We start from the raw sequence: 27,990 nt of genomic DNA, 5'->3' as shown, positions 1-27,990 counted from the left end.
CTCAAATTTGTTCAATATTCAGTCTTCATAAGATGTGTTTTGAATTTTAACTCTTGCAATTTTAACACCTTAAATTAAAAATCCTGACAATTTTTCTAATCTGTTGTTTACATATATTGCCCTCAGTTTTTAGGGTATACTGTCCTAATTACACTGTCCCACAAATGTTATAGGTTAACAGAATTAAGGATAAAAATGAGTGCTTGCATAAGTCAGTAGTAGGACAGCTCACACAGACGAAGTGAACAACTTACCCACTATGCTAACTCCACAATTTTAAACATGTGAAAAAAAGTTGGAGCAAAATGCAAGACTACAACAGAGTGAATTTTGATACACAATGCCACCTAAGAAACCTTAAGTACACCCTAACTCTTTACATACCAAAACTACAATATCAGTTTATAACGCACTTTGGACTTCAGATCAACAAATCATTATGAGTATCTTTACTATGTGATTTGATTACACAACAACTACTATTTTCCAAGTATAAAATACTACTTTTCTTGAAAAATCTTCATGATTATATGAATCTAATATGAATCAATTCTATGAATCTAAATGAAAATCAAACAAGGAACTCAACACATCACTTGTTCATTTTGAGATATGAAATATTAAGCTATCAAGTGACTATGGAGATTTTTTACTAGGTAAGTATTAAAATATTAACATTTCTAAACACCATAGAATCACAGAGAATCACAGAATAGTAGGGGTTGGAAGGGACCTCTGTGGGTCATCTAGTCCAACCCCCCCGCCGAAGCAGGGTCACCTACAGCAGGCTGCACAGGACCTTGTCCAGGCGGGTCTTGAATATCTCCAGAGAAGGAGACTCCACAACCTCCCTGGGCAGCCTGTTCCAGTGCTCCGTCACCCTCAGAGAGAAGAAGTTCCTCCTCATGTTCAGACGGAACTTCCTGTGCCTCAGTTTGTGCCCATTACCCCTTGTCCTGTCACTGGGCACCACTGAAAAGAGCTTGGCCCCATCCTCCTGACACCCACCCTGCAGATATTTGTAGGCATTTATAAGGTCCCCTCGCAGCCTTCTCTTCTTCAGGCTGAACAAGCCCAGTTCCCTCAACCTCTCCTCGTAGTGGAGATGCTCCAGTCCCCTCACCATCCTTGTAGCCCTCCGCTGGACTCTCTCCAGTAGCTCTTCATCCTTCTTGAACTGGGGAGCCCAGAACTGGACACAGTACTCCAGATGAGGCCTCACCAGGGTAGTGTAGAGGGGAAGGAGAACCTCCCTTGTCCTGCTGGCCACACTCTTCTTGATGCACCCCAGGATCCCATTGGCCTTCTTGGCAGCCAGAGCACACTGCTGGCTCATAGTTAACCTGTCGTCCACCAGGACACCCAGGTCCCTTTCCGCAGAGCTGCTCTCCAGCAGGTCCACCCCAAGCCTGTACTGGTGCATGAGGTTGTTCCTCCCCAGGTGCAGGACCCTGCACTTGCCCTTGTTGAACCTCATCAGGTTCCTCTCTGCCCAGCTCTCCAGCCTATCCAGGTCACGCTGAATGGCAGCACAGCCTTCCGGTGTATCTACCACACCTCCCAGTTTGGTGTCGTCAGCAAACTTGCTGAGGGTACATTCTAACTCTTCATCCAGGTCGTTGATGAAGAAGTTAAACAAGACTGGGCCCAGTACTGACCCCTGAGGGACACCACTTGTCACCAGCCTCCAACTAGACTCAGCGCCCCTGATGACAACCCTCTGAGTTCTGCCATTCAGCCAGTTCTCTATCCACTTCACCGACCATCTTTCAAACCATCCATGTGATCACTCACAGAACTTGAAAATATCTTGTATTAGCAGAAAAACAGTCAAACATGATCTCTTTGAAGCTCCGAGAATATTTAACATGTGCTTCAAAATGTATGAGGATTTTTATTTATGTTGGGGAGTAGCAGGATAAAAACATCACCTTCATAAAACAAATCTGACCAAAACTGACACTACCATATACCCCATTCACATTCTTTTCAGCATCATGTTGATGAAACAGCAAAATCCCAGCAAAAAACACACCTAAAGAAAAAAACTGAAAATTTCGAAGTAGAACTGCAGAACTAAGAATTAGACCAATCAAGAGCTGTTTATATTGAGAAAGTCCTAAATCTACTCAATCCAATACTTTTTAATAAAGTTAGGCAAGAAATCACAGATTTTTTAATCATTACTGTGCTTGTTCATAATATCTTAGGAAGATTCTAATAATTAGCACTTCACAACATAATTTTTCTGATTTGAATGCATTACTGTGGCAATTGTGCATTTAGATCCGGTGCAAAACTGTTTACGTGATCATTCAGAAATGAAAAAATCTGTACTCAGTGTTCACCAATAATTAAGCACTAAAAATTACAGGCGTCATATTTTTTGTCTATTTCATCATACTTCCCATTAAAAAAAAAAAAAATCAGACACCACATCAGATTTTTTTTTTTAAACAAACACTGACTAAAGATTTTTCCCTCATATACATTGGCTCTAATTCTGATCCAACTGCTGTTTAATCACGTCTGCCTATTTGGATGAGACCTATTGTTTCCTGGGTCGGTCCCTGGAAAGGAAATTACTCTTACACACATTCATATCTGCACTTAGCTAAAAAGCTTTGCTGCCAGCAATCAGTAACATCAGCACCACTCCAAGACGAATCTGAGAGTAAGATAAGCCTGACTGGCAGTGGTTCAGTTTACCCTCATTTTAAGTACTGAAAAGCAAATCATGCTTGTGTTTTCCACTGTCTTGTGTCTGGAAGGTACTTCTGGGAAGTAATACCATCAGCTACTTATCACAGTCCAAGCAAAAACAAGGGTAAAGCCCAAGACAAATTTTATACCAGTCATTTTCACATTCTTGGTTCGTTAATAACGTGAACAAAAAGAAACACTGCAGGGTGACAAAAGATACCCTGCATCATGCTGCCGGTATGTTTCCTTCTTGCGGAAAGTGTTGAAGATTAAAAAATGCTGGTTTAGTAGCCACCAGGTAACTTCCATTGCTGCTGTCGCTGATGTCTCGGAAAAGAGTGCAAAGAATCATAAATTTGCAGCTTAAGAATATATGAAAAAAAGAAACGCTGTTTACACTCTGAGCTAATATAAATCTTTCAAAAACTCACCGACACCTAGTGTTTTTTCTAACACAGCCTAGCAGGAAAAGCGCTTTGTACAGACTACTCATTTCAGACCGCCAGTTAAAAACCCACTGCGGACGAGGGGAGGCTCGCTCGTAGAAGGCCACGAACACGGCACGAAGCCCGAAGCCGGCTCTGACAGCATGGGGCACCACGACCCCGGGCAGGCAGACGCGGAACCGGTGCCGAGCTGCGTGCCTGACTCCTACGACAGCGCCGCGGACTTTCCCTAAGGCTTCACAACCGCCGCCTTCCAGCAGCGCCTCGACGACGCGCAGAGACGGGCAAACGGTGCCGCCGAGGCCGGGCTGCCTGAGGAAAACAGGCTGTTCGGGAACGCCCGCGGGACTTCACCACAGCCCAGCAGGACACGGAGGGGCCACGCTGCGTTTGCACCCTGCCCTCACACTTGGGACTCCGGGGGAAGCCGGCGGGCCTCCGGGAGAGCTTCCACCGACCGCCCCCACCCAGCACGGCCGCGCACATGGGACGTACTGTGCCGGCACCTGCACGCGCCGCTCCCTCAGCTCGGTCCCAGCCGCCGAGCCGGAACGCGGAGCGCCGGCACCGCTTCCCTCCCGGCCGCGGGGGGGTCGCGGCCCCTCACGCACCGCAGCGCGGGGTCGCTCCGCCCCTCGCCCCCGGCCCCGACGGCCCGCCCCCGCCCCGCGCTCCCGCCCAGCCCGACCCCGACCCCGTTCCCCTCCGCCCTGCCCCATTGCCGTCACCCCTTCCCCCGCCCCGCCGCTCGCCCCCGGCCCACGCAGACCCCACACCCAGCCGGCGGGCCGCCCCACACCTTCCCCCCCCGCCGCCGCCCGGCCGGCTCGGAACTCGCCCCGCACCTGTCCGGGAAAGGGTTCGGGGGGCAGCTGCAGCCAGCAGAAGGCGGGGAGGAAGAAGGGGAACGGGGGCGGGACAGGGCAGGACCGGTCCGGTCCGGTCCGGTCCGGCCCGGTCCGGTCCCCCCCGCCGCCGCCTCCCGGGCCGCCTCGGCGCGCTTCCCCCGCGTGCCCCCGGGACACGGCGCTCCCTCCGCGGATGACAGCTGTTGCCTGCGCATGCGCGCAGCCCTCGCACGCAGGAGGAAAGAGCGAAGGCCCGAGCCGGGGCGGGGGGAGGGGGAGCAGAAGGACACGTGACGGAGGAGCGGTGCTCGCGTCACACAGCAGGAGCGGACGGTGACGTCACTGACGCTTCCGGGCGGGGCGGGGGCCCACCTCCGCCGGGTGCGGCGGCCGCGTGGGGGACGGGGAGTTACGCGGTGGTCACGTGGGAACGCTCGTGCCCTGAGGGCGGGGCGGGACCGCCCGGCGGGGGCGCGTTCGGCCCCCGGGGGTCAGGCGGGGCTGCTGGGGTGCAGGTAGTGCCGCTGAGCGCCAGCCGGGTGGGCCAGGCTGGGCCCGGGCAGAGGCGTGCGGGCTGTCCGCCCCACTGGCGGGAGGGTGAGCGGTGTCTGAGGGGGAAGTGGCGGCTTTGGGGCCGCGGGGGGCAGGGGGGGTGTAGGTGCCTCCTTCGCGGCTCGGGCCGCGCACGCCGTGCCAGGCTCTGTGGTGCTTTGAGCGGTGCGTGCTCTGCAACGGAGAGCTGGCGTTGCCTTCCGCCGGTGAACGCGTGAGGAAAACACGAGCCCTAAGCTTAGGAACGGAGTCGGTCTGTTCACCTCAGCGATGCTGAACAGGCGAGACCTTGCTGCTCCGTAGGAACGGTGGCTCTGTCGCAGCAAGGCGCTAGGTCGACTTAGTTGTCCTAATCTTTTTTACACCGTTGTGCCCCTTATCAGTCAGTGCTGCTGCATGAAAGGGGTTTTGTTTCTGAAACTTAGGTGTTGCTTCTAGTGACTAAGCCTCACAATGCTGTATGTCATGCATTTACCTTATAAAGTGCGATGGTACGGTGTAATTTTGGCTGTTCAGGTTGCTGCTAAAATCAGCCTTTTTTTAAACTGATACGCTTTGATTTTTCTTATTAATTGATGATCTCTGTTATCTTGCATTTTAGCTTCCATTTTCTGTGTTCAAGAAAGTACTGAAAAATTACTAAAAGATAAAGGACAAGTCCTTTTCAGATGTGCTTCCTCAATCATATGTGTTATGTTAAAAGAAGTCTTACTTTACACTTGAATTTGTGCCAAAGACTTTTTTCAGTACAAAAGGAATCTGAAAGTATTTGTTTTGTTTTGTTTTGTTTTGTTAAAGGAACATATCTAATGCTATAATTTTGCTGTGCTCAGAGAATTCCATGCTGTTTTGTCATTTGGGCACAGTACTATACAGTAAATGTTGTTGGTACTGTATGTACTGTATCTTCAGTCCCAAGGAAACTCATGCAACTGTATTTTTAAATATCTCTGTAAAGCACCACTATGTCCAGCAGTGTCTAAAGGGAGTCATCCTCATCTGCTTAAGGAAAGGAATTTTGTTTCGCTGAATATAAGTAGGAGAAACAGAGGAAGTTGTTACCCTCTTCCTCGAGCCTTTGGTGGCATGAAGAAAATGTTTATTTAATGCTTACAGGAAAACAGCGCATTTGAATGCAGTTTCTCATTCAGTTTGTTCTCTGCTCCTCGATTCAATGATAAAGCACAAAAGGCTGATGACTTAGGAGTGTTTTCAAAACATGATCTCTGTCGTGGTTTAACCTGGCAGCCAGTAACTCAGCACTATACAGCCACTCGCTCACCCCTCCCCTTCCTTCCCCCTCAGCGGGATAGGGAGGAGAAGTGGACAAAAGGGGAAACCTGTGGGTTGAAATAAAGACAGTTTAATAAGGCAACACAGTAAATACTGGTAATAATACAACTGATAATAATGAATATGCAAAACAAACTACACACAATAGAATTTTTTCACTACCTGATGACCAGTTCACAGGCAGTCCCCGAGCAGCGATTGTAGAATGCCAATTTCATGAATTTTGAGAAATAAGGATGCAACCCATAAGTTCCCTTGCTTTTTTTACGTTGTTGATACAGTTTCTTGGCAGCACAAACTTCTGACCAAAAAGTGGCCTTTCTGCTGTATGATACTGTAAGTATCTTCTCTCATTCACTCCTCTTGGCAGAGGCCAAAAGCCCCTCCTGTTTCAGTAGTTGACGTCTGTTTAAGTTATGAGTTTGTCTTCCGTGAAACCTCTGGGTCCCTGTTTCAGTGTTGTACCACTCATGGTGAAAACTTTTTCTTGATACAATATGAATTTCCTGTACTGCAGGTTATATGTTAGTCATGTCCTATCACTGTGTGTTCCCAAGGTGGCTCCATCTTTTCTGTGCCCTCCCACTAGGTGATCGTGGACAGCAAGAAGATCACCATGAAGCCTAGTCCTCTTAAGATTGGACAAACCCAGCTCCCTCAGTCACTCCTCGTGTGTCATATGCTTCAGCCCCTGACAGTCTTGTGGCCTTTCACTGGACTTGCTTAACTATGTCAACGTCTTTCATATACTGGGAAGCCAAAAGCTGGACACATCATAGTGTTTCACCTCAATTGGTGCAGAATATATCTTTTTTGGGTTTAATGTATTACTTCAATATTGTGTAGCAATAATACTACGAATTCTTTTCAGAATTTTAAGCAACATGTTTGCTTAACATGACAGTAGCATAGCTATCTAAAGTACGGTCACTTTTCAGGCAGAAAAAGTTCTTTTGTAGAATTCCACTGCAATACTGGTTAAAACACATGAGATGGCAGCAAACACCAGAAGCAAAGCGCTGCTAGCCCAAGGCAGAGAAGCTGTTGGCAAACGACACAGATTTTTCCACGTTCCTGATACTGTTGTCTGGACTGTGCAATTTGCTGCAGTTTCTGTTATACTGCATTGGGTTATAAATCAGGACATGAGTGCTGGCTGTTCGAATGTAATCCTCACTGAAACTTTCTCTAGCCTGTATGTTTAATTAACAGTGTGCAATTTAGCAGTGTTACATAATACATGTTGTGTAGACTACAGAGGAAACATAACTTTTTTTTGAACTATGAATCTTTTCAATTTTACATCTTTGTCATTGTGTCTTCATCTTAAAAATTTTGACATCAAAATGTAAGCTTATATCTCTTAGTGTTCTGGAAATTCATTCACTTATGAAAATTTGTAGCTGTTAAACATTTCTGTGACAAGAAGTTAGGCATCTTTTAACTGGGAATAATGTACAGTAAAAACAGTAATGGTACAAATAGGGAGTTAATTTACCCAGGGATATAGTCAGTAGGTAGCCTCCTTTTGTTAGTGATGTTATATCCAGATCAAAAGCATTTTGAGTGTTTTGACTCAGACAGAAGTTATTGGCTTGATGTAGAAATTCCCAGAATATATCTGCACCTGTTACAAAGGCCGGACTAGATAATCATAAATAGAACTTCTAAGTTGAGAATTCACATTAAGTATTTTTATATATATTTATTCTTGACATTTTATATTAAACATAGAGGAAACCTTAGTGTATTTAATATTGATCACTTTCATTAAAAAGCTTACCTATCCAGACGGTGTTCTTTCAGCCAATAGCTTTCTTCCCTCAAAAATTGTCAGGGTCAGATAGAGAGGCTATGCTGTCCTGGTTGAAGGATGTCCATGGGCTCTGCAGGGCCATAGCGCTGGAACAGTGCACTGCAAGTCTACTTGAGCATGAAATCTTAGAGGCCCACGTTCTGATCTCCCTTCAGTCAGTTGCAGAGCAGTCAAAGGTTCATTAGTATCTAAGAGGAAACATTAAATCACACTGCATTATTTGGTGACACTGAGGTTTTCTTTGGTCATGTTCTTGCTGTCAGTTTTATGAAAAGTTGAATGATAATTTCCACTAATACTGGACAGATGGTGAAGAATCCTGATTGTACTGTAGTGCAAAAGGGATGAAAAATTAATAATACATAATCAGGTTACCTTGTCTCCCCTCTGTGTCAGTGAAGTTGTGTTCCTTTCAGTACAGTTAGTTGTCTGACCTATTTTTAATGGTGTTCTAGTTCAAAATTTTCATGATGGTTGCCCATTTTCTCTGGAGCACCCATGTGACTTCACTGAACTTGGAGAGTTTTATATGCAGAAAATCCCAGGATAATGACATGGTGAAGACGAATATTCAAACAATGACAAAGAATGCAGAACATCATCTTTCCATCCACTGTAAATAAAGTATTTATGTAAGTTTACCCTAAAATGGATGCAAATACATCTTTAATTAATTACCTCACCCAAGTGCTTTATACCTGCTAGTAATTTGATTTGTTGATGCCAATATCCACTGAAATACAGGAAAGTTTTTCAATTTATAAATTAGGCGTAGAGTCAAGACATATCCCACTTAGTTAAAAAGTTATATGTTAGGGCAACCAAAATCTTTTTATTGGGAAAGTGGTAGACATGGCTGGAGCACTGTACTCAGGACAGCCAGAAGAAAAGAAGTCTATTTTAGTGCATTAAACAGCCCCTAGGAAAAAAAGTTCTGCACTGTTTGCTTATTTTGTTGCATCATTGGATTGCCAGCATGTTCTTTTGCTGTATGCAGAAACAGTGTTTTATTTCAGGACGCAATAGGTGGCAGTCTTTATCTTCCGTTTGTCTTGTCCACAAGCAGTTAATGTGTCTTTGCTTCCACACAAAGAATGACTAACCTGCTCAGACTGCAACACCAGAAAGACAGTAAGGCTTGGCTCTGTCAGTAATCTAACTGCTTGCATTTAAACCATAAATTTAACCTCTGTGAACTGTCTGCTGGATCCACCCAGGCTCTGACAAAGGTGAGACTGCAGACAAGTGGCATTTAACCGCCACTGTCCTTTTTTGCCGTTGTCTGATTTGAGGGCCGAACTGAGAAAAATAAATTAGGTTTCTTTATAAAGCCCTCATGCAGAAACGCATTCTAACCTTTTTAACTGAGCAGGTGAATGAGAGAGCTTTTTTTCACTGTTGTCTTGAAGAGTGTTTCTCTGCCCAAGAAAGTTAACTGAGGAGCCGAGAGGAAAACGCTGGGCACTAACTGGGTAAGTACTGACTGCAGGATGCCATGAAAGAGCTGAAAGTCTGTTTTAGGCGGAGTGATTGCTGTAAGTGATTTAGAACCAGGAAGATAAATTGGTTTGGATGAACTACTGTATTTTTTCCAAAAGCATCAGAGAAACTAACAGTTTGGCAACTTTCTCCAATCAAAAGAAGACATCTGTTGTCCTGATGCAGGGAACAGTCATCAAACAGCTTTTTCGAGTTGAGAAACCCCCAAAGTGTGATGGACCTGGACCCTGGCACAAGCCGACAAAAAAGAATAGGCAGCCTGAAGGAAAGTCTAGTGCTCCCGTGACCACAAGTGGAAATCAAGAAAGCTTCTTTAAAAAAAAACAAAAATAAAAGCCTTTCTCCCATCACCTGTGTTGTTTATTCTAGCACCTTTTGTCTTTAAAACCCCTGTATGTGATAATACAGGAAGCAGCTGAAATAGCTTTACCTTCAGTTCACTGCACCAAACGTATAAAGGAAAAAGACTGGCCAAATGTATACAGCCCAAAGCATTGCCTTGGAATGCTATTTTCTAGAATTTGCACTGGGTTTAGAATTCCTGAGAAACTGGATATCAAATACAATTTGTACTAACTAGGAGTTGCCACACGTCTAATTGTTCATTTGAATTCTAAATTGTTATATCTTATAGGGAGACATAAAAGGTTAGCATTTGTAGAAGAAAGGAATACAAAGCCGGAAATCTCATTTTTGCCTTTAAGATCTTGTTTCAAACATCAAATAATTTGGTTTCAATAGTAAAACTTTTAGCCAACTTCAGCTTATATACACAGAATCCTTTAGTAAGTTGTGATTTGTAAGTAATCAGAAGGAACATGAAATGGATAAATCTTACATTTGAAGTTTTAAAGACTGATGATTCTGAGAGTTAATGTAACTAAATACAGAAATTTTGACTTGATTTTAATTTGATTGCTTTATTTTCAGTTTAGAAGTCTACACAATTCTTGACAAGGATTTTTTAATTTTATTTTATTTTAATGAAATTCAAAGCACTGATGCTGTCACAGCTCTGAGAAGCAACATGAATTCAGAACCTTTGAAGATCTTGGAACTTCTCAGTGAAGCAATTCTTGAAGATTAGTATGTTTGGGGGCTCACATGGTATCATGTAGCCTTTGTTGTCCTCAGACTCGGCTATCCATCCCATTAATAGCATCATAATAATACCTAGAACATCAGAGTAACTGAGGAAGTCCAAAAATATTCTCACTGACTTCACCTGACACTTAACTGAAGTTTTTTGTGGGTTTTTTTTTTTTTAATCTGTAAAACAATGAAGAATAGCATTTGCTGTGCTGGAATTAACAAGGATTAAACTAGTAATGTTTCTGATGTGCAGGGTATTATTCTCATCTTGGTATGTTCTGACTTTATTAAAAATACACAAAATGCAAAAGACTAAAATCACTCATGGAATAAATACTACCTGCAGGCTGATATATATGATTTACAAGTTATGAAAGGAAATACATCCAGTAGCAGGGTACGTTGTGGATAATGTTTTTTAAAAAAGCATCTGAACACTCATGAAAATCTTTTTTCTGGTCTTTCTGTTCTCACAGCATTTAAAAAAATCAGCTTCTTACATTGATTGCTTTTTATTATTCTATTTCTGCATACCCATTCCATATCTTATTTTCAATCCCATTACTCTTCCTTCCCATGAGAAGTCCCAATCCTGATAAGAGATTATGAACCCTCATGTGCCAATTTAGTACTGCAACAGGACAGGTTTCTGTAATGGCAGTAAACTGGGATGAGGGATGGAGCTTGGGGGGTGTTTGTTGTTGTTTTTTCCCCCCACTGTGCAATGGTGGAATATATGTACTAATCTGCTGGATGTTGACATGACATATATCAACATAAAATATTTCCAAAGAGCAAGTTCTTGATTTTTTTTTCTGCCTTGTTTTTTAAGATATAAAGGGACTTTCAAACATCTGTCCAGGGTAATGATGACATTTTAAGAGACAATAGTCCAAGGTTTTTAACTTGAATGACATCAATGACAGCTCCAATCCAGAGGTCATCCAAGGAAAGATAACAAAGGGTCAGAAATTCCACAAAAGTGAACGTCTTTCATCAGCTTAATTCTCTTGCAATTCTGCCTTTTCTCCCAAATGTGCAAAATGTGGCAGAGTACCAGTTTAGCTCTAAATTCCCATTTGCTGCTAAGTGAGATGTGTTCAAAGCAGAAAATAGTCACTCTGTCATGGATATAAATACAAATCCTGGAAAAATGTTGGATTATTTATTGAATTACCCTCTGAGGAGAGGTTTTGAGAAGAGGAAGGTTTAAGCGTGCTGTCTGCACAATTTCTCTGCAATGCCCATGTGACTTCACTGCGCTTTGAGAGTTTCATATGCAAAAAAGACAATCCCGGTATAATCATGGAATCATAGAATGGTAAGGGTTGGAAGGGACCTTAAAGATCATCTGGTTCCAACCTCCCTGCCATGAGCAGGGACATCTTCCACTAGACCAGGTTGCTCAGAGCTCCATCCAACTGGACCTTGAACACTGCCAGGGAGGGGGCATCCACAGCTTCTCTGGGCAACCTGTGCCAGTGTTTCACCACCCTCATGGTGAAGAATTTCTTCCTAATATCTGATCTAAATCTGCCCTCTTTTAGTTTAAAGCCATTCCGCCTTGTCCTATCACTTCACACGCTTGTGAATAGTCCCTCTCCATCCTTCCTGTAGGCCCCTTCAGGTACTGGAAGGCTGCTATAAGGTAATCCTGCAGCCTTCTCTTCTCCAGGCTGAACAGCCCCAACTCCCTCAGCCTGCCCTCGTAGGAGAGGTGCTCCAGCCCTCTGATCATCTTCGTGGTCCTCCTCTGGACCCACTCCAACACATCCATGTCCTTCTTATGTTGGGGGCTCCAGAGCTGGACGCAGTACTACAGGTGAGGTCTCACAAGAGCAGAGCAAAGGGGCAGAATCCCCTCCCTCACCCTGCTGGCCACGCTTCTCTTGATGCAGCCCAGCATACAGTTGGCTTTCTGGGTTGCAGGCGCACATTGCCAGCTCATGTTGAGCTTCTCATCCCCAGTACCCCCAAGTCCTTCTCCTCAGGGCTGCTCTCGAGCCACTCTCCCCCCAGCCTGTACTTGCGTCTGGGATTGCCCCAACCCACATGCAGGACCTTGCACAGGAACAAAGAATGCAGATTTTTTTTGGTTTTTTTTTTTTTTTTTTAGGTTTATTTGGGCTTGCACACCTGGCATGGCTTATAATTCTTGTAATTTTTTTAACCAGATCAAAATCTTAGGACATTGTAGAATTAATTGTAGGACCAGAGTCTTGAATTAGAACTTCAGTTAAAATCAGTAAACCAGCTGAACATGCAGGTTTTTGAAAGCACAGACCGCTAAATTAGTGTTACTCTGCTCATCCTTATATTTGATTATTAAAAGAAGCAAATTCTTCATTTGATCTCAGAGCATATTACTACAAGCAATATTCTTTTCCAGCTAAGCCCAAGCTAACATGCCTTTTATTATTATTCCTTTGTGTCCCTTTTATCACTTCAGTGTGCTCTTCCATGTGTTGCGAAGTACAGATGGTGAAATGCTTTGGGTCATGCAATGTTGTCTGTTAATTCTTTTGTGAGCTGTGGCACCAGCTAATCCCCATTTTTCAGTTTCTGATGTGTTCTATGCAATCGCTTTTTTTTGGTTTAGTCGTTATGCCTGAAATAAAAAATGGCTCTTAACAGCTAGAAGTCAAAGGCATTGAGCCAAGTTGTTCTTCCACAAACGTACATGCAATTAATTGGCTCACTGATACTAAAAAGAATAGCAAAAAGGAAAAAAATTGCCTACCATTTTACACAGTGATAAAGTCTTTACAAATATTAGAAATAAAGCTACATCAGACAGCTACAGCATGTACAGAAGAGTGCATGTTCCAACTGGATGCTCAAATGTACTGGATGGGATATTCCAGTATAAAGAACAAAGGGAAGGAAACAGTGCGTGACAGAGGAGCGAACAGTGTTAGTAGGGGTGACAGATGTAGGAAATGGTATATGGTATTGCAGTAAACATTCTAAAGCACTCTTTCAGCCCAAGACTAACAATATGAAGAGTGTTAACGTGGGGGAAGCAGATGTGGAGGGAACTGTGCACCTAACATAACTGTAGCACTGGTGAAGTAACCCGATTAGAACGAAACAGTAGGATTATTAAAACACACATGCAAGTCCTGATATCGGGCTGCACCCAAATACTGTGCTTTCCAAAATGTAGCTTGATAATGAACTGTGACATTCTATGCATTTCAAAGGCATATCCAAACAGAAGATCAGCCTTTTCACAGTGTACACAGTCATCTTTTGCTATCTGCTTCTAAATGTAGGGGACAGTGAGTGCCATTTGTGTTGAATATCAGGTGTTTCTCCTAACACGGCTTCAGTCAATCCAACGGCTTGCTCCTGCTGAGATGCGATTGCATTTCTTTTGCACACACACACACACAGAGTCCCACACACTTGCTTCTATCATTTAGCTTGCATCAGCTCTGGAGCTTACTATACCCCCCATCTGAGCCAACTCAGCTTATTAATCAAGTCACTGAAAAAAAAAAAGATAATTTTCTGACAAACTAGGAGGTTGATTCAGTACATAGAAGGGGCCTTTCAGTGCACAGAAACATCACAAAAGCGCTAGGCACCTGGTGTGAACGGAAGAGTGTGTGAGATCTCTCATTCTCAATAGTGATCAGTTCAAGCCATCCCTGGTTATGTGGATCTCATTGTCCATATGTTCTCATCTCCATCCTTTTACTAGTACAACTTTTAATTTGTTTGTCTCTTAAACTCTTTTTACAAAGTTTAAAAATTAATTTTAAAATAGCACTTTTCTGAATCATTTCAAATTAAAGGAATTAAACTGGCTGAATATGGGAGCTGCTGTTAAGAAATCCGATGAATGAAAAGAGTCTCACACCCTACAACCACGACTGGATAAAAGGAAGCTGACTCCTGTCATACTTGTAGGCTGTGCGTCTCTGCTTTCCAGTTTAAAAGGCATTCTGGGAATTCCCACATTCTTTAGAAAAAGCACTGCTAACAGTATCCAGCTGTAGATGGAAATACCTTTCTCTCTTCCTTTTTTGGTGTTCTTGCTGAGAGAGATGTGACATGAGTACATTTTGAATTTATACAGAAATTAAATGAGCTGCTGTGAGCTTCCCATCTTCCCTAAGATCCTACAACCCCATCATTCTTAGCCTCCCCATCAAATTGCTGTAAACACTCCTATGTAATAATAATAACTGTACACTGCAACATTGCTTCTTATTTGCAGTTGCATCCACACAAAGAACTTGGTAAGCTAGAAAAAAAAGAGAAACAAAAAAAGGAAGGCAAGCTTACAAACACATGGGACGCTGACAAGGCACTGGTAACACTGAGTATACTTTGTAAGACCTCAAAAGGCTTAATCAAATGATCCTAAGACCTTACCCCAGCATTTCCAGAAGGGAATGCATTCCTCTGCTCCAAGGCAAAATGAAATACAGGTTAGGTCTGACAGCTACGGCAACCAGCTCGCAGGAGTGTCACTGTCAGACACTCATCAGATTTGTATTAGTCATCAGACTACACTAATTGGCAGTGTAAGAGCAAATGGCAAGACGTGGTTTACAGTTTATGAAGCTGTGCAACAGTCTACTCTGGTGCGTTGGCATGAACAGAGGGTCATCCAGAGGGACCCTGACAAGCTCAAACAGTGGGCCCATGTGAAACTTACGAAGTTCAACGAGGCCAAGTGCAAGGTCCTGCACATGGGTCAGGGCAATGCCAAGTGCAAACACTGGCTGCGCGGAGAAGGGATTGAGAGCAGCCCCGCCAAGAAGCACTTGGGGCTACTGGTTGATGAGAAGCTCAACATGACTCAGCAGCGTGCGCTCACAGCCCAGAAAGTCAGCTCTAGCCTGGGCTGCATCAAAAGCAGTGTGGCCAGCAGGTCGAGGGAGGTGATTCTGCCCCTCTGCTCCACTCCAGTGAGACCCCGCCTGGAGTCCTGCATCCAGCTCTGGAGCCCCCCGCACAGAAAAGACACGGAGCTGTTGGAGCAGGTCCAGAGGAGGACCACAACAATGATCCAAGGGAGGGAACACCTCTCCTATGAGGAACAGGCTGAGAGAGTTGGGCTGTTCAGGCTGGGGAAGAGCAGTCTGCAGGGAGAGCTCACAGCAGCCTTCCAGTACCTGAACGGGCCTCCAAGAAAGCTGGAGAGGGACTTTTTGCAAGGGCATGTAGTGATAGGACAAGGGGTAATGGCTTCAAGCTGAAAGAGGGTAGATTTAGATTATATATAAGAAAGAAATTCTTTACTGTGAGGATTGTGAGTCACTGGCACAGGCTGCCCAGAGAAGCTGTGGCTGCCCCCTCCCTGGCAGTGTTCAAGGTCCAGTTGGATGGGGCTTTGAGCAGCCTGGTCTAGTGGAAGGTGTCCTGGCCCACAGCGGTGGGGTTGGAACTAGATGATCTTTACGGTCCCTTCTAACCCAAACCATTCTATGATTCTATGAACCTGCCTTACGTATTTCTGTTCCTTTTTGGGGTAGGAGAAATTCTGCAAAATAAATACTTCAATGACTCGTACTTGTTTTCATATATGTTGTAAGTAAGAGTTTTCAGGTTAATTTACAGCTGGTTTTACAAAGAATTAAATTCAACTGATTAAGTGCCTGACTCTGGCAAAAGAAAAACTCCTGTACAATAAAGTCCATTTTCCCCTCCCCAGCCAAAACTACTGAAAGAGAGTTCAGGCATTTTAGGTTACTACTCTATGTAAGTTTTTTAGTAAATGGAAGTCCTACAACTAAGACTGCAATTTCAATAAATGACATGTGTGGATCTAACAGCTTGTTGCTGCTGCTTCTCCCTCTCTCACTTTGAGACACTCCCACCACTTACTAGACTTCTCTGTTAGCTGGTCAAACTCATTAACTAAACAGAAAACTAATCCAGAAAAAGAAAGATGGTTTCCTGCATGATTAGTGAGATGAAATGGTTCATCATCCACGGAAGGAGGAGGAAACTCACAAATGAGAACAGCAGAAAAGATGGCAAAAAAAGAGAAGGAAAGGTGAATTTTCCTTTCTTGACAACAGTGAGATAATGCAGTGCTAGAGATAAAACTATTCATGTCCTACCGATTAATAACTCACAGTTAACTTCAAAAAAATTTGTAATGCTGAATTATGTATCAATACAATATTATGCTACAGTAGGACACTAAAGCTAGTTTTTCTAAATAATAGAGTACTAGTGACATGTAATACCACAAGTAGCAGAAGAAGATAGTAATCGTAACTAGCCTTGCTAGGTATTGCTTGTTATATGAGGGTTTTTTTTAAAGCAAATATTATAGTTATTTCTACAGACCCATGTGCATTAAAATTAATGCCTGTGGTTTTGGAGACGAGAAGGTGGCTTAATCAGTGCTATTATTTTGATCCACAGAATTAGGATATAAAAATGAGAGCTAGTAAGGAGTCAATATATAAAGACATATACAACCAGAGGGTGAACTGTAAATAAAGAGTCCTCGGCAGTGTTTAGTGAGGTCTCAAGACTGGTGTTGCAGTGGAAAGGTGGAACAGATAAAAAGGTGGAAAGAAGATAAATGTGATTAATCAAAGGAAATAACAGAGCAAGGGGTAAGCTGCTCTAAAAGAAAACTTTGAAGAAAACAAAAGGCAAATGGGGACAGCAGAGCAGAAACAAGAAACCAAAAGAAGCAGAAAAAGGAAAGGTATATAAGGCGAAAAAATGAAAGAACTAAGACAAGGACAATTATAATTTGTAGAAGCTAGATCCTCTGCAGTGCCCTGGTACATTCATGTTCCAAGCTCCAGCAGGAAGGCAAGTCTTTGAAATCACTTGATTCCTAGGATCCTGCCTGCTGCCATATGATGCCGGTGCTGGCTGAAAGCCTGAACAGGGTTTGGAGGATGGAGCACCAATCTGCTGTTCATGCACAAAAGCACTGATTATGGGAAAAGGCTGCAATTACAGCAAGTAACTTTTTTCCCTTTTTGGCAGAGTTTATGCCAGAAGGAACAAGGATTTGAAACTTTTTTCAGTATCCTTCCTGTTATCCTGCATAGAAAAGTACAAATACTAAATCCCCTTCTTGCCTCGTTGATTTCTTTACCTCTTCCCATTATCTGTTTGTATTTCATGGCAACTCTTAACACTTTTTCTGGCTGTTTATTTTTTGTCATCTGAAGCTCAACAAACTTCCAAGTATAACCAAGTCCATTTCTGAAGTGCATATATTTTACCAAAAGTTCTGATCATGGGCAGAACAAAATGCCACTTGTAAGAAAAAATTGAAAAGATTTGATCTTGCATAGTTAGACAACTGTATACTCTGATAACAACCTCTCTTGAGTTGTAAGAAGCTGGAAACACTTTTGTTTCACCAACTCTTGGGCTGCTTAACTGATCTAAAGGGCTAAAGAGAGGCATGACAACATAACCATCTCCATTACAGAAGAATATAAAGGTATAAAAGCATGGGAAACAAGTTACTCTTGGCACATGAGACCATCATGGGAAGCGAGATACTCAGCTTCTTATTTTTTATTTGTGGGGAAAAAAAATATGTTGGTAACTATCTAAAAGAGAAAAATATTCTATTCCACAGAAAGTAAAAGGCAACGGTAGTGTGTACTGTACTTTACTTAATATGGGAGTGAAATGACTGTTAAAATAGAATATGAGTTATTGGAAAACATATCTGAGTTATGGAAGATAGGATGTTAATGATTTAATGTTCAGAGGTTTTTGTGGAGTAGACAGGTAAAAGAAAGACACTCTTTTAATAAATGGAAATATTTCTACCCCTATTAAATACCAGTTCTGTATCTATTTCACTAAAAATTGACATCATTCAATAGTCCTGGATAAACCAAAAGTGCAAAATACTGGCCACATTTCAGAACAAAACTGACTAAGTTTGAAAGACGGTCAGCATTAAAATAGTGCTTTTCATTGTTGTTATTTCTAAAAACAGCTATGAAACAGATGTTTCTCACACTGTTAATCATTATTTTTAAAACTGGGATGGTATCCATGACAGGTCTGTGAACTACTTGTATACATCCCTGGATCAATGTAAAGTGACACTCAGATTTAATGTTCTGTTCTTTCACAAAACCAAGCACACACTGATAATACTTACTAGGGAAGCTGGCAGATCCCCTCCCACCAAAAGCCCTCCCTCACTCCATCCCAACAGCCTTTCCATGGCACTTTAGCTGCCTGAAGCCCTCTAAAGCTGGCAAAGACGAATACGGAGATGTATCAGAAGGCGAGGATCATGAAGAGGGTTTATTCAACCTATAACAAGTGTACATGAAGTAGTTTACAACCCAACAGCAATCTGCTTCTAAATCTGCTATCAAAACAAGTTCACCAAGTTCTGCAGGGCAGAGGACCATATAGTGAAATGTGACTGGATCACTCGGGGGGGAGGTGCAGACACAGCGATGGGTGGAAGGAGATGGAGGGACACAAGGGATATTAGATTTTGCATTAACTTTTTACTTCTTGCTAAGGGTTTTTTGTTCTCTGCTAAGTACAATCATATAACTGACGGTATGTTTGCCTCTATTGGGTCTTTCTTACGCAAAAAGATTATGAAGAATGTTATTCATGAGAACTGGAAAAAGAAATACCAGTTTGACATTATTTGCTAGTGAATAATTTACTTCACATTTTATAGGGCAGCAAATAAATTTATGCAAATGGCTTAATGTAGTCACAGGGAGAGTCATGAAATGTTTTGTGTTCTTACTAGGGATGTATCTGCATTGACTTCTGAATGGGATTATAACCTCAGACAAGTAACATTATTTTAGAAGGAAACAGAATCCTTAAAGCTGTGATTCTCAGATTTTTTTAGTTAGACTGTTGTAAATTCTCCATTCTTCACTGGAGAACCATCTATTTCATTGAACATTTAATTGTTGTGTTCATAAACTTTAGTATTCATATATGTTTTCATAGATCGATTACTCTTTCTTTGCAGATCATTATACTGCTCTAAAGTCTCTTAACTCCGCACAATTATTTCAGGTCTCTTTGTCCATTGTCTGTTTAATTTCTTCTATTGTTTTCTGCTTAGTAATCACTGAAATGTTCAGGCTAGTTAATAAACAAAAGTGCTTAGAGAAGTATGACACATATTAATTGGTACTGGTCAGAAATTTAAAATGGAAGGTAACAATTTTTCAGGTTCTGCTATCTGCTCCTTAAAAACGAGTGACCTGAGTTTAACCGTTTGGTTATTTCATATGTGACTAAAGGAGTTAACGCAATGAGATATGACCAGGGAAGCAGAAAGAGTTTATTCTTTGCATTTCATTGCCACTATTCCATTTTATTACTTTAAGACCTTCTGAGTACTAAGTCCCATTTAACAGTGCATATTGCTTGCCTTGATTAAAAATTGCTTAGTCAAGAAGGTACAGACCGTATTAATCCATGCTCCTTGACCAGTGTTTTCCCTACGACTGAGCCTAGACTGTTTCTTTGAAAAGACATATTTCTGTCTTTTAATTATATCCTAGACTTGACGTTGACCAACAGAGGGCAAATGTTCTATTGCAGCAGTAAGGAGGATCATGATTTTTTGTTTCTGGAAGCTCCTTACGATCACATGGCAGAGGTCAGTGTGGAGGCACATTGTTTTATAAAGCAGTTGTCATTCAGATGAGGAAGTGCAATTGTGCTCTTTCCCTCTGCAACATTTTCATAGGGCCTGTTTCTGGTTTGTGTTAATATTAATCAAGTAAAAAGAAAAGGTGAATTGATTCTATTATTTATTTCAGCTTTTTAAAGAGATTGCCAAAGACAGAGTTGCATAATGCCATTTTGCAATTGGTAAATGTAAGCACAGAAAGATACATTTTAAATATTTGCACTTAGGCAGGCTAATACATTAGCACTGTTAGAAGATGATGATCTGTAATGTTCTCATCACTACCGTAATAAATTAACAGACTGCTCTTAATTAACTCAGAGTCCACTGGAAAATCAAGATACACATTTCAGGTTAATCCATGGGTAACAGGTATAGACCAGGTGTAATATGAAACTATATAATTTTCAGAAGCTAGTAATGTGGAAATTCCAATTCCCTCTTGCTTCTCTTCATCTATTAGTTAATATTTTACCATGTTGTTCTTTGAAAGAAGGGCTGTAATGAGAAAATTATATGAGATAGTGGATCCTTTGTATGTCATCATTATGTTAAAATACAGCAAAGGAACTGTTAGTAACATCTGAGATTTCTTAGCTACCCCATCATTCTGCCATGCTATGTTAAAGAGAGATTATGACCTATTTGCTGTATTTTACATCCAAACAAAATGAAACACTGTAAATCATGAAATGAAGATTTAGGATTTCATTTGCAGGTTTAACATAGTCTCTAGACATACGCATTAGAATATACATCTAGAATGTTAAAAGTCACTGTTGTCTCCCTAGGACATATATCTTATTTAGCAAATAGGTAGTTACTTGTTTGTTTTTTGTTTTTTTTTTTCCCTCAGCACTATGCTTACTGTTATTCCTAACTCCTCCTCAGTTCTTTTCTGTTATTCTTTGCCACTGGTCAGTCCTGTCTTGAGCTCCACTCTCACCAGTTGCTTACTGCACCATCCTACTTCTACACAAACCGTGCTGACAGCGACCAGCATTTCCTAATGACTGTGGTCTGTAAAGTAGATATTCCAAGCTGCGTTTTTCAGCTTCTTGCTGCGGTCTGCCTTTCCAGCTGCTCCCAAAAGTCTGAGCATTGCTCCTTCTCCACCTGAGTCAGCATTTTGCCCTACCATACTGCACTAAATAACAAATTTCTGAATTAGTTGGGGCTCATTACCATGTTAAAAAGTCCTTTTAAGAGGCAAAGTACGTTAATGGAGGGCTGTACTGAACCAACATTATTGCATGGCTCTTTGGCCAGAGCTGCAGAATCACGGCTGCACAAATCATGTGCAGTCCCTGAGGGATTCAAGGAGAACAAGTGAATGGTAAGTCATGGTCAGATCATGCCATAGCAAGGTAAAGCATGCTTACGGGAGCTGGGATGTTTAGAGAAACTATGGCTGAGTCCTGAGAAGCCTCTAGTATGTGTGAACTAATCCTTTTAAAAGCTTACAGTTTAGCTATGTTTGGTAGTTTTACTTTCCATTTTTTTTAACAGGAGCAGCAAGAAGATACCTAATACCAGAACTGGACCATTGCAACATTTCAAGCTTTTTCTAAGTTATATGTTAACTAAGACATTATGTAACATTAAAGTATTTATTCAGTTTTGATTTCAGAGCCAGATTCTTCAGTGCTGATTCGGTCTTCTTGTATGCCTAAGAGCTCACACAGCTGTGCTCATTACGAGTCTGTAAAAGATCAGATACTCTAATCAATTGCAAATATACTTCAAGAAAATAGCAGAACCAACCTTAGCAGCTGCTGGTTGTTTATCCAATTCTTCCAGAATTCCAGTGCTTCCACTCCCTTTGGTGGGCCAGGTAAACTTCTTCAGCCAAGAAAAGCATTCCCTTTTTCAGGCTGGACTTGGCATAAGGAAATCTTAGATTGATGCAATCAGAAAACTACACTTCATCTGCATTTATTTGGGCAAATCTGTGTATATGTAGCTATAGTCAGACTATGATCAAACAAAATGCTGTAACAGATGATAGGTCACCTAGAACCCCGTAGGAAGTATGTTTTGATGGAATCGCGTATTTCATTTGCAAAACTGGCAAAACTGGTTTAAGCGATATTTTAAAATCATAAATCATTACAGCTCTGGAAGCAGGAGCCCTCTTTAAGCAGATGAGGACTCAGAAACCTCAATGCGAGCTTTACAGTGTAAGGAACTGCAGGATTCCTTCTTCCCAAATCTTTTGCTTTGAGCTGCAAAGAGGAAAGAGGAATGCCCTTATTGGAGCTTCTGTGATTTATAAAGAAGACTTCATAAACTTTTACCTCAAACAGAGCAGAGGAAAATTGCTTTGTAATTGATTTTCTATTGCTAACGGATCTTGTTGGAACTCTGGAAAAGACAGAAACACTGAAAGATGAGAAGCTGTGACCCCATTTTGCAAAGAGGGGAGGATTTTTATTCAGTGTTTTTCAAGCTAATGTTTGGTTTAATTAACACCTGTTGAACTGAAAATCCAGACATCTGGGATGTGAGATTTTTTTCTTTGCAAGAAAAGTCAAGTTTTTGCTGAAGCTGTCATCTTAGCAGTTTGTATTGGTGTACTATCTGAAGTACAAACAAAGGTTATCATTCCATTCTTAATGTTAAAATAACAAAATAAAACCTTATGCATATGCAAAAAAGTGAGCCTTCTGAAAAAGAACCCTTTAGACCTCCTGCATTTTCAAAATCTGCATACCCTGTTGCATAATACCTTTAACTCCTAGATAAGAATAAGAGAGGACAGATGTTTATTTCCCAAAGAATATCTCAGTACCTTGTCGTCATGATACACCTGTTAGGGTCAGCAGCATACAGTTCTCTGTGTGCCAGAGAGAACATTTTTATTGCCTAATAAAACTAGGTTGGGCAAGAGAAAGTCTTGCAATACAATGTCTATTACATAGGTATTCGTAACAGATAACATCTACTGATAGAAAGTATTTGCATAGGCAATGCTCTAATCATATAGCCATATTCAGTATTTAAAAGCCAATGGACACAAATAACATGGTAAGAGGTTTAATGTGTCCAGTATTAAGTAACTGAATTTGCATTCAAGGTCTATCAAGCTTACCTTTGAACCAAGTTAAAAAAAGAGCAAGTGACAAAAAGAAAGACTAGAAAATCACCCACTCAGCAGCAAATAATTCTGACTTTGTAAGAAATCCAGTGCAGAGCCTCCTGGCCTTCTCCTTTGGAAGGTTTACAGAGGACAGTGGTAGGCATTTGTAAGGACTGACAGAAGATTTTGACAAATACATCTGTTAGAAATTACATTGATAACACAGAAAAAAAACCCCACATATTTGATTGTAATCCTACAGTTTTCAGGAAGGAGAGGTGTTTGCCTTGGAGATGTGGCAGCAGCTGCCCTGCTTGACCATGTGTCACAGAGATGTCTGGCAGTTCGATTAGTCACAGCATGAAGGAGCAAGGTGGCAGATGGAGAGCAAACCAGTGATGTTTCAAGTTAATTGCCTTTATCTCCTCTATGGACATCCCCAACTTCAAACATAAAAGGAGGTGGAGCAGGAAAAAGTCTTAACTTGTGTTAAAGGGTTAAGAGATTTTTTTTGGCCAGAAGACTAGAATTGTTCAGGAGTTTTTAAAACAATCTAAAAGCCTGTGGGCAAAGCCAGCCTACAGAGAGTCCCTACCTAGCCACATCATTGTTTTAGTTATTACAGGAGAAAGTCAAGGCCGCTAGTGCACCTGTAGGACCTACTGGCCCTGACCAGCCTCACCCAGGGAATGAATACACTGCCCATGAACCCAGGGTCTCCATTTCACCTCAGCCCCAGGCCCCCAGCTATCTTGCCAGAGTGCTAGTCTGCAGACTAGTCTGGCCCTGCTGTCTGAATGGACCTCAAACCTACACAGTAGCTAGCTTGTCTCCTGGGTGGGTCCCTCTCTAGCCCTGTCAGCTGAATGGACTTCAGCTTCAAGCTGAAACCTTGTCTCTAGACCTATTTCTGGTCTCATCTCCATTTGCTCCGGGCTGGAGTCCCTGGATGAACCTGGTTCATCACTTGCCTGGGACTGTCAATGCATCCTACTACTAGCACCTGGCTCACCCCACTATGACCAGACCCTGTAGGACCATGCCCTGCCAGGGACAACCCTGCCTGCTCTGCAGTCATCCTTTACTCCTGGAGCACCTGCTCTGAGGGAACAGCAGGCTCTTGCTGTTCCCTGCCAGAGGAAACAGAGAAACCACACTAACGCCTAGTACCTTAAAAACCTTCAGACACTTGTCTTCTTCGGCCGTTTGCCCACACAAGAAATGGGGTTAGCAGGAGTCTGCTCCAAGGTTAATACTCAAGGATACTGAGATGTTCCATTCTTCCACATGTCTCTTCTGAAGTCTTAGGGACTTTTTTTAACTCATTTTCCTTCTACTTTCCTTCCTATGTTCACAGCCCTGTACTTCCTTACCAGACCTCTCTGTGCCATTCTCCCTTGTCAAAAAGATCATACTAGTAATTTATTTGATAAGAAAAAGAAACCTATATTTCAATATTTAGAAATCAATATGAAAGGTAGTAAATGATATATCCACCTGCATCTGTATATGTATATCTAAGACATACATATAGAGCCTAAATAGTTTGGCTTGATACATTCATTTTGAAGAGAAGAAATGCATATAAGTAATGGTTGGATGGTCGCACTCAAAGAGTTACAGTCAATGACTTGATGTCCAAGTGAAGACCAGCAACAAGTGGTGTTCCTCAGGGGTCGATATCGGGACCAACGCTGTTTATATCTTTGTCAGCGACATGGACAGTCGGATTGAGCGCACACTCAGCAAGTTTGCCAACATCAAGCTGTGTGGTGCAGTCAACATGCTGGAGGCAAGGGATGCCATCCAGAGGGACCCTGACAGGCTCAAATAGTGGGCTCATGTGAACCTCATGAAGTTCAACGAGGCCAAGTGCAAGGTCCTGCACATGGGTCAGGGCAATGCCAAGCACAAATACAGGCTGGGTGGAGAAGGGATTGAGAGCAGCCCTGCCAAGAAGCACTTTGGTGTACTGGAGGATGAGAAGCTCAACACGACCCAGAAGTCTGTGCTCACAGCCCAGAAAGGCAACTCTAGCCTGGGCTGCATGAAGAGAAGCGTGGCCAGCAGGGAGGTGATTCTGCCCCTTTACTCCGCTCTGGTGAGACCCCACCTGGAGTCCTGCATCCAGCTCTGGAGCCCTCAGCACAGAAAAGACACGGAGCTGTTGGAGCAGGTCCAGAGGAGGACCACAACAATGATCCAAGGGAGGGAACACCTCTCCTATGAGGACAGGCTGAGAGAGTTGGGGCTGTTCAGGCTGGGGAAGAGCAGTCTGCAGGGAGAGTTCACAGCAGCCTTCCAGTACCTGAACGGGCCTCCAAGAAAGCTGGAGAGGGACTTTTTGCAAGGGCATGTAGTGATAGGACAAGGGGTAATGGCTTCAAGCTGAAAGAGGGTAGATTTAGATTATATATAAGAAAGAAATTCTTCACTGTGAGGATTGTGAGTCACTGGCACAGGCTGCCCAGAGAAGCTGTGGCTGCCCCCTCCCTGGCAGTGTTCAAGGTCCAGTTGGATGGGGCTTTGAGCAACTTGGTCTAGTGGGAGGTGTCCCGGCCCATGGCAGGGGGGTTGGAAGTAGATGATCTTTAAGGCCCTTTCCAACCCAAACCATTCTATGATTCTGTGATTCTATGGTTCTGTCATTCTATATGATTCCACACAATTGGTTGTATGAGTATTTAATTATTATTACTTTGAGATGTGAAATATACTTAGATATTTATGACGTGGAGTTGTAGAATATTCTAGCTCTGCTCCATTGACTTAGGAATTGTGGAACACAGCAGATTTGTTGAGGATTATATTTCCAAAAACAACTAAAATGACAGCTGCACCCTGAAGATGCTGAAGGTATAGGTGTGTGTATCAGTACAAACAGTTCCTTGGGAGGAAGCACAGTTCAGTTTCACTGTAGTTCCAGCTTATCGAATAACTAAATACAAACAAGATTTGAATTTACATGAAGTGTCAGCTGTAATCAAGGTCCAGGGATACCTCTGCGTTCAGAACAAATAAAAGACTGCCATCTAAATAAGAGACTGCCAGTTAAAGAAGATATACTTAAAAGCTTGAATATACATTAATCTAACATTAAGATGTTTACATATCAAACATCTCACTGAGGAAGCTTGATTAGGGCTCCTAAAGAAGCGACATGATACTGTGTTACCTGGTGTGATAATGTTACCTAGTCTTTTGCGGAGGATGGCAGCCCTAAACCCAAACCATTATGATCCACGGGAAATCCACCACGTCAACTGTATTGTCTTATGTACTAATTTGTCTTTTATTTTGTGATCCAGCTGCGGTCAGTGAGAAAAACAGTAGTGGGTAAAGACTGCAAAAATGGCTCGTGGCCCTTTGGCAACAGTGGCTGCATTAAGCTCCTGAGGGTTATTGTGGATTCGGGAACACGTAGCTGACCAGCTATCCGCCCTCAACATGGCATCGCCCGTCGGTCGATACTGCATATCCTATGCTTGGGTATCGAAAGAACATGTCACAAAACTCTTCTGTTAAGTTTGGGGTCACGAAAACTGTTTCCTGTGTACCTACCGCACACAATTCATGGAGCTCTTAACTTTTACTGATGTAAAGGGATCAAAAAAACAAACAGGTGGCAATTCATCTCTCACTCAGTAAACTCTGGCATAGGCGGATGCACTGGCAAGAAGTAATTTTCTCCCTGCTAGTAGCAATTGGTAACTGCTCGTGAAAGAAGTATGATGTCTTGCTACTTCACTTGAATAGCAAGTTTAGGAATGAAATGAGGTAATTTCTGACTTGATACATGAGGTAAACACCTGTATTATTCTTTATGTAGTAACAGCCATAGTACTTTTAAAATCTTATTTTAAGCAAAGAATCACATTACAGATTAAATCTTTCATCAGGGTTTTCAAACTTGTCTCAGATTAAAAGGTAGCAATGTTTACAGTGCAAACCCAAAAGCAGGAGCAACTGCACCTTTTACCTTTTGGTCTCCAAGGGCTGAAACATTTTATTTGATAACGAGCATATGTATAAAATATGCATAAAAACACGTTTGAAGTCTGTTTTCATTTGCCTGTTGAAGGACAGGTGGTGGGAAATCATATCTATACATTTAAAAAAACTCCAAACCATCACCAGTAGAAATTCTGATGATCTTCAGCAGCGGATTAGATAGAGCTGAACTGAGAGAGACATTCCATGCCTCTTGTGCCGCTGCATGTGAAGATCATTTCATAGTAACCGAGGTGAGCGCTGATGCGGGTGTCCTCGGTCTGGACCGACGCTAAGACCAGCCCGGCCACGAACAGACCGTTCGGTGGGCGCTGCTCACCTGGCCGGCTGGAGACCTTCCAGCGCACTGATGGCGGCTACTAGTTTTCCCAGAAAAGGCAGCGGGGGCGGTGATTTAAGCTGCTAAAACTCTCCTTTCTGTCGAGGAATTCCTACGGAAAAAGACCCCCCGTCAGGGCGGAGGGCAGCGCAGGCCGGCGCCAGCCCGCACCCGCCGCGGGACGGTTTGTTCAGCTTTACTCGTCGCAGTGTCCTTAACGCGACTGCTCCCGAGCAGCAGGCCGTCGCACCCTTCCCCGCGCCGCGGGGCTCCCCTCCCCTCCCCTCCCCTCCCCTCCTCTCCTCTCCCCTCCCCTCCCCTCCCCTCCCCTCCCCTCCCCTCCCTTCACCGCGCGTTACAGCGGCCATGAAGCCGGCACCCGCCCGTCGTTGCCCCCCCGGCCCCCGACACCAGTGACTTGGCGGCAAGCCCACCCCCTGCTGCAGAAACACAGGTTTTCCCACCCCAGCAAGGCTCTTCGCGGAGGAAAACACCCCCGTTTCCCGGGAAGCCCGCCATCCGCCCCGCTCCGGCCCGGCCCGGCCCCGGCGATGCCCGGCGGAGCGGGGTCAGGGCCGGGCGGGGCGGCCCACGGCGGGCGGGCAGGTGGCGGCGGGGTGGGGCCGGCGCGGCACCGCCCCCTGTCCCCATTGGCTCCGGGTGGCGGGGGGCGGAGCCGCACCGCCCCCCGCAC

At 43.1% G+C, this 27,990-nt stretch overlaps 1 protein-coding gene and 1 long non-coding RNA gene across 6 annotated transcripts in view; both read right to left on the bottom strand.

Moving 5' to 3' along the window:
• KDM4C (lysine demethylase 4C) overlaps positions 1 to 4,198 on the bottom strand; it is a 281,173-nt gene extending 276,975 nt beyond the window's left edge. For all 5 annotated transcript variants that reach the window (XM_075410592.1, XM_075410593.1, XM_075410594.1 and 2 more), the window contains exon 1: positions 3,995 to 4,198. The gene's annotated coding sequence lies outside the window, so the exon portion shown is untranslated. The remainder of the gene's footprint in view (positions 1 to 3,994) is intronic.
• Positions 4,199 to 5,641: 1,443 nt separating this feature from the next.
• On the bottom strand, positions 5,642 to 27,879 carry LOC142358815 (uncharacterized). Its single transcript, XR_012761868.1, has 4 exons — positions 27,761 to 27,879; positions 27,297 to 27,408; positions 7,626 to 7,846; positions 5,642 to 5,889 (listed from the first exon to the last, which is right to left on the bottom strand). It is a non-coding gene; the product is annotated as an uncharacterized LOC142358815 (long non-coding RNA).
• Positions 27,880 to 27,990: the final 111 nt, after the last annotated feature.

Source organism: Opisthocomus hoazin, chromosome Z (assembly GCF_030867145.1).
Source record: "Opisthocomus hoazin isolate bOpiHoa1 chromosome Z, bOpiHoa1.hap1, whole genome shotgun sequence".
Taxonomy (NCBI): Eukaryota; Metazoa; Chordata; class Aves; order Opisthocomiformes; family Opisthocomidae; genus Opisthocomus; species Opisthocomus hoazin.
The sequence above is the reverse complement of the archived record's forward strand: the minus strand, read 5'-3'. Positions and strand labels throughout refer to the sequence as shown.